Here is a 12841-nt window from a genome sequence, read left to right as displayed (position 1 = left end):
TTTGCCTCCCTCTCTGTTTCTCTTATTTTTTCTTCCCTTCTCCTATGTTCACCTGTTGAGTTTCTTAAATTCCACGAGTGAAATCATATATTTGTCTTTCTCTGACTGACTGATTTTGCTTAGCATAATACATTCTAGTTCCATCCACATTGTTGTAAATGGCAAGACTTCATTCTTTCTGATTACCGGGTAATATTCCATTCCATATATATACACCACATCTTCTTTATCCATTCATCTGTCAGTGGACATTTGGGCTCTTTCCATACTTTGCCTGTTGTCAGTAGTGCTGCTATAAACATAGAGGTGCATGTGCCCCTTCGAATCAGCATTTTTGTATCTTTTGGGTAAATACCTAGTAGTGTGATTGCTGGGTCATAGGGTAGTTCTATTTTAGTTTATTGAGGAACCTCCATACTGTTTTCCAGAGTGGCTGCACCAGCTTGCATTCCCACCAACAGTGCAAAAATGCTCCCCTTTCTCCTCCTCCCCAACATCTGTTGTTCCCTGAGTTAATTTTAGCCATTCTATGGGTGTGCGGTGGTTTCGATATGTATTTTCCTGATGATGAGGCTCTTAGCTGTAGAGAACAAACTGATGGTTACCAGAAGGGAGGTGGGTGGGGGGATGGGTGAAATAGGCGATGTGGATAAGGGAGTGCATTTGTTGTGATGAGCACTGGGTGATTAAAATAAACAACAAAAAAATAAATGTCCTCATAGACTTAACATTGCCCTATTTGGAGAAATTTTAGCTAAGAAATTCAAAATGCAGGGCACCTGGGTGGCTCTGTCGATTGCATGTTCAACTTTGGCTCAGGTCATGATCTCTGCTGTCAGCATGGAGCCTGCTTGGGATTCTCTGTCCCATTCCCCGCCTCCCCCTGCCCCTCCTCTGCTCATTCTATCTCCCTTTCTCTCAGAATAAATAAACTAAAAAAAAAAAAATCAAAATACTAGGTAATGGTGAAGAGTGAGGAAGAACAGAATGAACTGCAGAATAAGGGTGTCCATGGAGCACGGATGGAAGAAACTGCCTCTCTATGTCGTCTTTGCCGTCAGAATTGTACATGGGAGATAAAGAAGCAGGGCAGGTCATTTTGGCACCTATCTTTAGGGGTGTTAAAGAAACAACCACAGCATCAACCCATATTCCCCCACCCATAGAGATGTCAGAAGTAGTGCTTTGTGAAGTTGAAGCCACCCCAGGGCTACCATTGGCTGGAACAGTGCCTTGATGACCAAAGCCAAGGGGTGTGTGGCTCCTCATTGCCTAAGGGAGGGTATGTGTATATACGCACGTGGAGGTCAGGAGCCCTGGGATAGATCACTGGGAGGCTTAGCTACAGGGATGAGATCTGCACACCCAAAGAGCCTAGCATAAATGCACAACAACCAACTGTGAGAATGAAACAGCCAGCCCCATGCACCAAAGGAAGGAAGGAGCAGAACATTTCCTGTCAATCCAACGACAACAAAATTGACAAGGTAAGATGACTGTATCCATGTTTCTGCTCTTGTTTAGATTCCCATCCCATAAGTGCTACCCTGCCCTTGTAGCAAAAAGCCCTTCCCCAACTCACACCCCTTCTCATAAAGCCCCCCCCCCCCCCCCCCCCCCCCCGCCGCTGCCATCCACCCTCCATCCTCTTCCTGCAAACTAATGTCCTTAAGACTTCATCCGTTTTTCTACCAGGTACAAAAGGTAAGCATAAGGGTAACGTTAGGCCTTCAACAGACTTTGAAAAAACGAAGAAAGCAAAAAAGCCAACAATAATCATCTGTTGCTACAGGATGACTAAGAAAATAAAATCAGCTGGAGTAGAAAAAAAAAGAGACCCCAGAGAGTTCCGATGATCCAAGTAATGCCCTGTGAGTGGCGGGGGCCAGAGATTTGGACCTGTCTCCTGTGTCTCGAGAGGATGCGGTGGAGAATTGTCAACTACAGAGAGAACAAATCAGGAAAATAGAAGGTATACCAGGGGTGATGATGACAATAAAATCCAGTTCTGAACAAGAGATGTGTGTTTCTGTGGGTTTTGTGATGATGTGGGGGAGGGAAGGAAGGGAAGAGGCAGGTATTCGAGAATGGAGGCGATGAGGCCCTGGAGGGTTGGGAGACATACCAACATGTCAGTTAGCCAGAAAGACTGGAGACACATCTACTTCTTAACATTTTATCTCAGGTAGGAGGAAAAGGAGTTGGTATTTCTTGAAGTTTGTGTGTGTCGTGGGGGGGGGGGAAGGAGATGGGGAGAGTTGTAATGGGTGTGGAATGACTCACACTCTGTACAAAATGGCAGACAACAAAATTGCCCTCAGACCACCTACCTTATAGTGGTGTATGTTGTAACCCATCTTAGGCTGTAAGGAACTGAAGCCCTCAGGTCCAAAACCTTACCCTCCAGAAAGTCACTGACAACACCTCCACACACTAAAATCATGATATATGGAAGCCAAAAAAATCAACACTAGTGTACTTTCTTGTTAAGAGGCTTGGGGTAGAGCAGTGACCTACCAAGGGTGGTTCAGCCAGAGTGGTTCATCCCTACCCCCACAGTCAGTAAGGGGTGGGGGAAGCATTGTGTACAGAGAATTTAATACAAAAATAAAATCGAGTAAAAGCTGGTCTTTATGTTATCACCAACACACTTTAGTATGTTTAGTCTAACATTTAGTATGTTTAGTATGTTTAATGTCAATGATTATTCTTCCCTTGAATAAAAATCTGTGTGTGTGTGTGAGAGAGAGAGAGAGAGAGAGAGAGAGAGAGAAGGATGATAGAGTAGTTTTGGTATCGAATATAAGGGTTGAGTTAATTACATTCTTTGAATGACTTGTTCAGGACCTTCTGTTTTTTTATTCATTCCTCTTATTTCTCCCTTCCAACCCTATTCCCTTTCTCATAGGCGATTGTTCTAATGCATTGGATGCCTATACTTTTCTTGAGTGATAATGAAATGTGTAGTATTGTTTCCTGGGCATTTGCTGTTTATTTATGTATCTGTTGTTACTATTATACATCAGTGTTTCTTAATGTTTGAGCCTTGTTTTTAAGATCCATCCGTGTTTCTATGAGTGTGTCTAGTCTTTTGTTCCCTTGTAAATGAATGTGTCAGATAAATTCTTATTTTATAAACTTTAGAAAGATATTTGGATTTTTAATATTTGCACCTATCCCTTGGTACATGTTTTGTTTGATTTATACCTCAATGTTTTCATTTTCTTTGGAGTGACTTGTAAATAATATCATGTGTTTAATTTTTGTTTCCACGTATTTCTTGGTTAGTATATATAAATGTGATTGATTTTTTAAATTAAACTTTTCACTTTGATATAATTGTACAATATTGCAACCAGGAAATTGACGCTGCTGCAATCCATCTACCTTATTCAGACTTCAGCTTTATACCTGCTCATCTGTGTGTGTATGTGTGTGTGTTGATGGTTTTATCACACATGGAAATTACTGTGACGGTCACCGTGGTGAAGGTATGGAAGAGTTTCATCAACGCAGCCCCTCATGTTGCCCTTTAGTCCCTCCCTGCCACTCCTGAGTTCATAATTCCTAGCCGCCACTATCTCTACTTCTATAATTTTGTCATTTCAAGAGTATTATATAAATACAGTCATTTACTCACGGTTTGTGGGGTTGAGCTCCGCATCAGGCTCTACGCTGACAGTGCGGAGCCTGCCTGGGGTTCTCTGTCCTCTCTGCCCCTCTCCAGGTCACACGTGCACTCTCTCTCCCTCAAAATAAATAAATCAACATTTTAAAAAAGTAAGTAGAATCATTTACTATGTACCCTTTTGGATTAGCTTCTTTTCACCCAGCAGATATCTCCAGGGATTCAGTCAGGTTGCCACATGTATTAATACTTCGTTCCTTTTTATCCCTAGCACAGTATCCCATGGCATAGATAAGATGTAACATAGTTTGTTTAATCATTCTACCTGTCAAAGGACAACTCGGCTGTTTCCGGTGTTTGCCTATTAAGCAATAGGCTGCAGGGCACCTGGGTGGCTCGGTCGGTTGAGCATCTGACTCTTGATGTTCGGCTCAGGTTTGATTCCAGGGTCGTGGGATGGAGCCCTGTGACAGGCTCTGTGCCGAGCATGGGGCCTGCCTAAGATTCTCTCTCCCTCTGACTCTCTCCCTTGATCGTGCTCTCTCTCTCTAGAATAATAATAAAGAATTAAGCTGCTATAATCATTCACATACAAAATTTTGTGTGAACATAAGATTTAATTTCTCTGGAACAAATACCCAGGAGCATAATTGCTGAGTAGTATGGTAGTTTTGTGTTTAGTTTTATGAGAAAATGCCAAACGGTTTCCTAGCATGGTGTGTTATTTCACATTCCCACTAGCAATGTGTAAGTAAACGAGTTTTTCCACATCTTCACTAGCATTTGGTTTCATCACTGTTTTTTTATTTTAGCCTTTCTGATAAGTGTGTAGTGATACTTTATCGTGGCCTTAATTTGCTTCTCCCTGACAACTAAAGATGCTAAAGATCTTTTCATGTGCTTAATTGCCATCCATGTGTTCTCAGCCCTGTTTTTTGGTCAGGTGCATGATGATGGCTTACAGCAAGGATATAGACAATGTATGTATCAAGTCTGAAAATAACACAGGATTGGAATATTTGTTTCATAAGAGACTCTAAATCCAATAAGGGTTTCAGTAGGTTAGACTTGGGACTGTTAGAATGATGGCTTTAATCAAACAAGGAAAAGCTTAGGGAAAAATGGCGTGTTCACATCTTGGTGTCCTGAACACAGTATCTTGTGGATAGGATTGAAAACGTTTGGTTTAACAGTAGTGTTAAAAGTCAACCTAGAGATTTTAATTGAGAGTAAGTATAATCTGAGCCAAGGGTGTGAAAAGGCTGCCAAAATGCAACTGGTGATTTTGACTAAGTTCATGGAAATGTAGTACCTAAAGTGAGAGGCAACGTTCTCCTTCTGCTCTGTGTTGATAGGGTCACACTTTGAGAACTATTTCCAGTAGTGGGCTTTATATTTTTAAGAAGAGTAGAGGAAAATTAAATATTAACTAGAAGAAAGCGAGGCAGTTGTTGATGGGACTTGAAATTTTTTGAAAGACAAATAATGAAAGGAACTATAGCAGGTAGGGTCCTTGTAGGAAACAGATTATATTCAAATAGGATAATGAGAGAAGGGTTTAATAAAGCATTGATTACAAAGGAATGGAAGAGTGTAGGGAAACGACAAGAAGCAGTGACCTAACCTGGGACTGGAAACAGGGTGACTGCTACCAACCCGAGGTTGGGTAGGGAGGAGGAGGAAATGGTTACTGGAACCTGGAGAAGGAGAGAGCTCTGTGGAAAGACCTGTCGGGGAAAAAATGTGTTGCTCTAAGAGATGAAATAAGACTAGGAAAACCCTGCATAAAAGGATCCCAAGGAATAAGTATTCTGACTTCATTCTCCTCCTTCCCTCCAGTCATCTTCAGGGGTTTCCCATTGATAAAAAAGTAAGTGGAAGTCCGGAGATAAGAGAGCCCATTAATATGGTCTGTGGTTTACACATGGCAGAGCACTGGGCAAGGTGGAGAAGAGTGGAAAACGAATCTGGCTGGGCACCTGGGTGGCTCTGTAGGTTAAGCATCTGATTCTTGATTTTGGCTCAGGTCATGATCTCATAGGTTTGTGAGTTTGAGCCCCACGTCGGGCTCTGTGCTGACAGGTCAGAGCCTGCTTAGGATTCTCTCTCTATGCCTCTCCCTGCTCATGCTGTGTCTCTCTCAAAATGAATAAGAATAAAACGAGAGAAGCCAACTGTTTCTTCAGCTCTCTGACATGGGGTCATGATCGGAATTGTGTCATCACTCTGATTACTAGTATCACAATAAGGAACTTTGGGGGAAGTGGCATAAATTCCGTCAGGCAATTGATCTGGATGATTTTGTCCTGGAAAGCTATTTACAAAGTGTTCAGTTGTAACTTAAGGACAGTTTGCTCTTTCCTGTGGGCTTGAACGTCTTACCATGCCAGTCATTCCCTACACCAAAATGTCCAACAACTGCAACTATATTTCCCCTGGCAGAAATCACAAAGTTGTGTTTTTAAATGTGATAGCACTTGAAAAAGAAGAGTTACTAAATGTAGAAACCTGAACAGTAGCAAGGAGATGGGGTGGCCTAACCACCAATTTCCTCAATCTTGTTTGCTATGCCATCATCAGGACTTAGCATGGAGCCTGACACAATGGACAAGCAGTAAATATTTGCTGAGTGATGGTCGAAGTGTGGGAAGTAAGAATAGCAGAGTAATGGAGAGAAAGACTTAAGATAGTGTCTCATGTTATATGTGTTTCTAGTCCCAGCTCTAGCTAGAACTGAAGATATAATCTTGGGCTAGTTACATATATGCCTTCGAAGAGGGTATCCAGATACCTGTTTCTTCGTATCTAGATGTAGTCAGTAAAAGTCGGGGTCTTTAGCTCCTATGTAGCATATTAATCGGGGTTCGGAAACATCCAAAAATACTCAAGAGATTGAAGTCTCTTTAGCTGAGGTTTCAGGAGAACACAGGAGCTGATATGTACCCAAAGGAAAGTTCTAGGTAGAGACGGTAGATACACTTATTTTAATTTAGATTCTTGTTTTTATATCATGCTAGTTTAATATGTTTTTAAAATTTTGTTTAAATGTTTTATTTTTGAGAGATAGAGACAGAGCATGAGCAGGAGATGGGTGGGGAGAGAGGGAGACAGAGAATCCGAAACAGGCTCCAGGCTCCGAGCTGTCAGCACAGAGCCCGACGCGGGGCTCGAGCCCACGAATCGTGAGATCGTGACCTGAGCCAGTCAGCTGCTTAACCGACTGAGCCACCCAGGCACCCCAAGCCAGCTTAATATTTAAAAGACCCCAAATAATTATTTTAGTACGCTTCAAACCAATGCACATTTAAACTAAGAATACTTCTTTTGGATGGAAATGTTTCACTAACAGGAACACAAATACTAATAACACATAACATTTTCAAATAATTGTGTCTATATGTCTAGCATTGATAGCACTTATTAAATATCAAGCACTTCACATATGTAATGTAATTTAATCCTCACAACCAACTTATGAGCCTAGTACTGTTGCTATGACCATCCTTAGAAAATGAGGAAGAGAGGCCACATGGTAAGTAAGTGAAATGGGGATTCAAACCCAGGCGATCGTAAGAGTCTGAACTCTTGGGGCACCTGGGTGGCTCAGTCCGTTGAGCGTCCAGCTTCAGCTCAGGTCATGATCTCATGGCTCCCAACTTCAAGCCCTGCACGTCAGGGCTCTGTGCTGTTGGTGTGGAGCCTGCTTGGGATTCTCTCCCTCTCCCTCTCCCTCTCTCTGTGCCTCCCCCACTCCCATGCTGTCTCAAAATAAATAAATACGCTTTAAAAGAGAGTCTGAACTCTTGACTCATAAATTTTATTATCACTTGACTTTTCATCAGTTACATAAGGGCAAAATATGCATATTTGCTATAATACTAATTCAAAGGTATTACGATTGTGTACTCAGTTTGAGAGACTGCATTACAGAATTTTCCCTTTTATGGCATTGACCTCTAAACATGAGTTCATGCATTTCAGATACTGCTTAGCAAAAATATGTATGCGTTTGGAAAGTTCGTTTACAGAATGCAGCAGCTGGGTTAAATTAGAACAATGACCATGAATCAATGGAGATAACTTGAAACCAGTTTTAGCACCAGCTGTCAACTAACAGGGTGCACCTGGGTGAGTGTGTGGCCCATGCTCAAACTTATGACATCCTACAAGGGGCTTAATTCATCACAGGGCCTGTCTGCCTTCCAGTCTGGTGCTTTCACGTGTGGGGCTCCTTTCTTCCCGATTGTTGCTCTGAAAAAGGTATTCTTCTTTTAAGGGATTTCATATTTTTTCCTGTGCACTTTGAAATTGTGGACTTTTGTAGGACCCACTTGCGGTGAGGCCTTTGCTCTAGTTGAAGGACTAGCATTAAATCAGACATTTCTTAATTTATAGTGATAATCATAGTAAATTTTCATTGTTTATTTTTAACGACCTGTGATAACATTTTAGGGCCTCTATATAAAATTAATAGAAAACACAAGGCAGACCAAATTAGACACAGAGGAGGGTATCTGGCCTTTGGATTTCACATACATACAGAGGAGAGGATGCTGAAAAATCATAGAAAGTTTCCTTCTTTAAGTTTCTTTTATCCCACAATAGTCCCTTTAGTAAGTAAAAATATTTTTTGCATTGTATATTACCTATAGTGCAGTATTTGCCAACTAAAGTTTTGGAGTGTGGCACACCTGGGGTCATGACTTTGGGCAAATAATTTCACCTCTCTGAGACTTGGTGTCTCTATCTGTATAATGGGGCTACTGCTTCTTGTCTCCACTTCTCCGAGGATTAGGGGAGAATATATCAGTCTCCTAGATTAATGTGTGACCAGTGGTATTGCCAGTAATGACTGGGAGGTTCTTTATTTTTTATTGTAAGCTTTTTAGTAAACTGCCCAATGTGGGGCTCAAACCCACAACCCCAAGATCAAGAGTCCCACGCTCCACCTACTAAGCCAACCAGGTGCCCCTAGGAGGTTCTTTTTTACATGTCAATTTTGCAAAGAAGGGTGGAAGTCGTTCAGGGTCCTGTTAACAATTATTGGGGGCGAAGGACGCTTTAGGGAATTGTATCTGAGGGAATCAGGGGCACTTGCTACAGATTTAAAGACCCCTTTCCCCAAAGGCACCCATGGCTGAAGAGGGGAGCTACCTCTCCCGAGTTAACTTTCCTGACATAGTAAAGAATTTCATACCAGCCAGAGTTACCCACTCACAAAGCCAAAGGGCAAGAAAAAATGGCCATAAAAATATGCATTCCTTCCCCAAGGTAGAGAAACCTAAACTGTAGTTAAGGAATTGCTGGACGCTGTGTGTGGACAAGTAGGAGAGTAGAAAAGACCCCAGCCGTGCACAATCTTGAAAGGGATTCTTGTGAGTTTTACCTCCAGGAGCCCTACCAGGTTCACACAGTGAAGGTTGGAAGAAAATCTCTGGCTTTGGGCTGTGGGGTAGGGTTAGGGGTGGGGAGGAGGAGCAGCCATTTTGGAATGCGCCCTGAGCACTCTGTTCTTGTTAACGAGGCCTGCCCTGGAGATTATTTTATCCTAGTCTAACATACGGGACTGGGAGTGGGGGTTATGAAAGCCTAACTGGCCTGGGGGATGGGAACCATCCATCTCCAGTCCTCTTCAGCCTTTTCACTCTCCTAAAAGGGTGTGAGACTGAGAAGCACTTGAAGAGGTCACAGCCTGAGGAGATTGGCTTACTCAAAGACTGAGACCTGTCATAACCCCGTAGACCTCTACCCCCTCCAGCACTCCAGCACACCACTAAAGGCCTCTTTACCACAGTTCCTTTTATCCCTGTACCTCATGTCTAGCTTTTAACAAAAAATTACAAGGCATACTAAAGGGAAATTTCAAAACAATTTGAAGCAGAGCAAACATTAGAACCAGACGCATATATGGCAGCCATGCTGGAATTATCTATCAGACTAGGAATTTAAAATAACTAAATATGCTAAGAGCTCTAGTGGAAAAACAGCATGCCAGAACAGATGGGTAATGTAATCAGGGAGATAGAAATCCTGAGAAAGAATAAAGAAGAAATGCTAGAAATCCAAAACACTAACAGAAATGAAGAATGCCTTTGATGGGCTCATTAGCAGACTGGACATAGCTGAGGAAAGAATCAAGTGAGTCTGAGGATATGTCAAAAGAAACTTCCACAAGTGAAAAAGAAACAAGATTGCAAAAACCACGAACAGAATATCTGAGAACTGTGGGGCAACTACAAAAGGTGTTCCATATGGATAATGGGAATACCAGAAGTCGAAGAAAGGGGTAGAAGAAGTATTTGAAGTAATGATTGGTAATTTCCTTGAACTTACATCAGACACACCAACCACAGATCCAGGGAACTCAGAGAACACCAATGAAGATGAAAGCTAAAACAAACAAACCAAAACCAACCAACCAAACAAACAAGACTGTGCCTCGGCATATCGTATTAAAACTGCCGAAAATCAGAGATACAGAAAAAATCTTGAAGCCAGTGGAAAAAGCCAGCTTACCTATGGAAGAGCAAAGTTAAGAATTACATTTGAGTTTTCCTGAGAAACCATGCAAACAAGAAGAGAGTAAAGTGAAATATTTAGTGTTGATAGAAAAAAAAAGAAAAAACTACCAGTCTAGACCTCTGTGTCCAGTGAGATGATCCTTCAAAAGTGAAGGGTAAGTTCTTTCCTAGGTAAACAAAAATTGAGGGAATTTGGTGCCAACAAGTCTGCCTTGTGAGAAATGTTGAAGTACTTCAAAGGAAAATTACATAGCTCAGACCTACATCAAGCAGGAAGAGCATTGTAAACAAGAGTCCGTGAAGGCAAAAGAACTTATTTGTATTCTTAATTGACCTAATAGATAACTGGACAGACAGACAGCTGGAGGGGTGTTTGGGGTGGGGGCTGGGCGGGGAATGAGCTAAGCAGGTGATGGGCATTAAGAAGGGTACTTGTTGGGTTGAGCACTGGGTGTTGTATGTAAGTGATGACTCACTAAATTCTATTCCTGAAATCATTATTACACTTATTATGTAAGTGTAATCATTATTATGTTAACTAATTTGGATTTAAATTAAAAAAATAGCAACAATGAAGTCAATGGCTCTAGTTTATGGATAAGTGAAATGAGTGATAGCAGTGATACAGGGAGTAGGAAGGGTGAGTTAGGAATACTTTAATTGCTCCTGAAGCAGTACAGAGTTACTTGAAAATGGGCTTGCATTAGCTATGAGTAGATATTGCAGAACTTAAGGCCACTGCTAAAAAAACTTTCTTTTACATTCTTTTTAACGTTTATTAACAAATGTGGTAGGTATTAATCCAGCTTTGTCAATAACCACTTAAACCATAGTTGTCTAAATATACCAAGAGGCAGAGACTGCCAGAGTGGATCAAAAATAAGACCCAGTTATATGTTGTTGACCAGAAACCCACTTGCATTTTTGTCTGTTTTTAATGTTTGTTTGTTTTGAGAGAGAGAGAGAGAATGAATGAACGAATGAACGAATGGGGGAGGGGCAGAAAGAGAGGGAGAGAGAATCCCAAGCAGGCTCTACTTTCTGCATGGACATGGGGCTTAATCTCACAACCCCGAGATCATGACCTGAGCCCATATCGAGTTGGTCGCTTAACTGACTGAGCCACCGAGGAACCTCAAACCCACTTTAAACGTAAAAATACATAGCTTGAAACCAAAGGGCTAAAGAAACATATACCATGCTAACACTAGATAAAAGAAAGGTGGAATAGCTATGTTAATTTCAGGCAAAGCAGACTTGAGAACAAAAGTAATTATCAGCGGTAAAGAGGAGTATTACATAATGATAACAGGGTCAGTTATCCCGGAAGGCATAGTCAATCCCGAGAAACAGAAAGTAGATTAGTGGTTGCCCGGACCGGCAGGGGAAGGGGTGGGGAGGTACTGTTTAACGCTTCTGAGGTTTCCTTTTGGAGTGGTGAAATGTCTTAGAACTAGTTAGAAGTTATCGTTGAACATTCTGAATGTACTTCATTATACTGAATTGTATACTTTTGAAGGGTTAGTAATTCACTTCATGTTATGTGAATTTACCTTGAGGATAAAAAAGGATACGCAACAAAATTATGTACTTTCAAAATACTATTTATTGAATAATTACCACTAAATTGGCAATTGTCTGGCATGTGTGATGTCTCACCCCATCTCTTGTTCAAGGTATACCATAATCAGCTGATCATAGTATATCTCCTTCCGCGAGCACTGCCTTTGCCTCAAGTCCTTCTCAGTATATGCTGCAGAAAGTCACTATCAGGAAGGGAGGAACCCTTGAACCCTCATTCTGCTGGGACGGCCTCTCCCAATATTCACCCTCATTCCCACTTCACCTGCTAGCTAATACCGGACACGCCATGATTAAGGCTTCACTCTGCTTTGGTCTTTGACCTTTGTTAAATGTCCTACTGGGGATGTGCTGCGGGTTGGGTTTCCAGAAAATGGACTCCAAGACAGATTTGTGTGCAAGAGGTGTAATGGGGAGTGTTCCCAGGAACGACATCCGTAAGGGAGGGGGGGAAGCAGGATTGGACGGAGGGAGAAGTCGAAGTGTGATGCAGTTGCCTCTGAGGTTGCAGTTGAACCCAGAGAGAGTTCTAGAGCTGGGCCAGTACCTTGGAGGTACCCTGAAATGAGGCAAAGACTTTGTATCCTCACACGAGACAGTCTCTGTATTTGGGCTGCCTGCAAGGCAAGAGCCGTGACCTTGGACTTGGAAAAGTAATTTACCTGGATGGACTGAGTTCCGAACTGTCAGCCGCCAGCACTGTGGTGATGACGGAAATAAGTATATCGGTTCCGAAAGGGGGATCTGGTGGCAAGCCACGGCAAAGATGCACCAGTTTTTGTTATCGGCCGGATTTACACGTCAGTCTGAATGAACTTGCCCTCGTGGAAGCAGGGAAATAAAGCAGACAGTCAAGAGGCCAGGAGTGGGATGGAGGGCTATGAAGAGAAAGTAAGTATGTTGAGGAGAAGGTGAGCATTACTCTAGAACATGAGGTCGCATTGTTCTCCAAATCCAGTTTCAACTATGTTGTCCCTAACAACACAACCTGTAGAGTACTGCTTTGGCAACGATCGTGGTACTTTGAGATTGTTGTTTGTAGGAGAATCTGAACCTATTTTTACATTCGTTGGGCTTCTCTTACCTGTTAGTTTCAAGTTTGCCCTTCTGG

The 12841-nt window shown here is 42.0% G+C and overlaps 1 long non-coding RNA gene across 1 annotated transcript; it reads left to right on the top strand.

Moving 5' to 3' along the window:
* The first annotated feature begins 1277 nt into the window (after positions 1-1277).
* Positions 1278-11177, top strand: LOC123595073. The gene is made up of 3 exons (XR_006711019.1): positions 1278-1487; positions 1696-1704; positions 11167-11177. It is a non-coding gene; the product is annotated as an uncharacterized LOC123595073 (long non-coding RNA).
* Positions 11178-12841: the final 1664 nt, after the last annotated feature.

The sequence above is a fragment of the Leopardus geoffroyi genome, chromosome X, assembly GCF_018350155.1.
Source record: "Leopardus geoffroyi isolate Oge1 chromosome X, O.geoffroyi_Oge1_pat1.0, whole genome shotgun sequence".
In the NCBI taxonomy this organism is placed as follows: domain Eukaryota; kingdom Metazoa; phylum Chordata; class Mammalia; order Carnivora; family Felidae; genus Leopardus; species Leopardus geoffroyi.
This window is presented reverse-complemented; position numbering and strand designations above follow the sequence as displayed.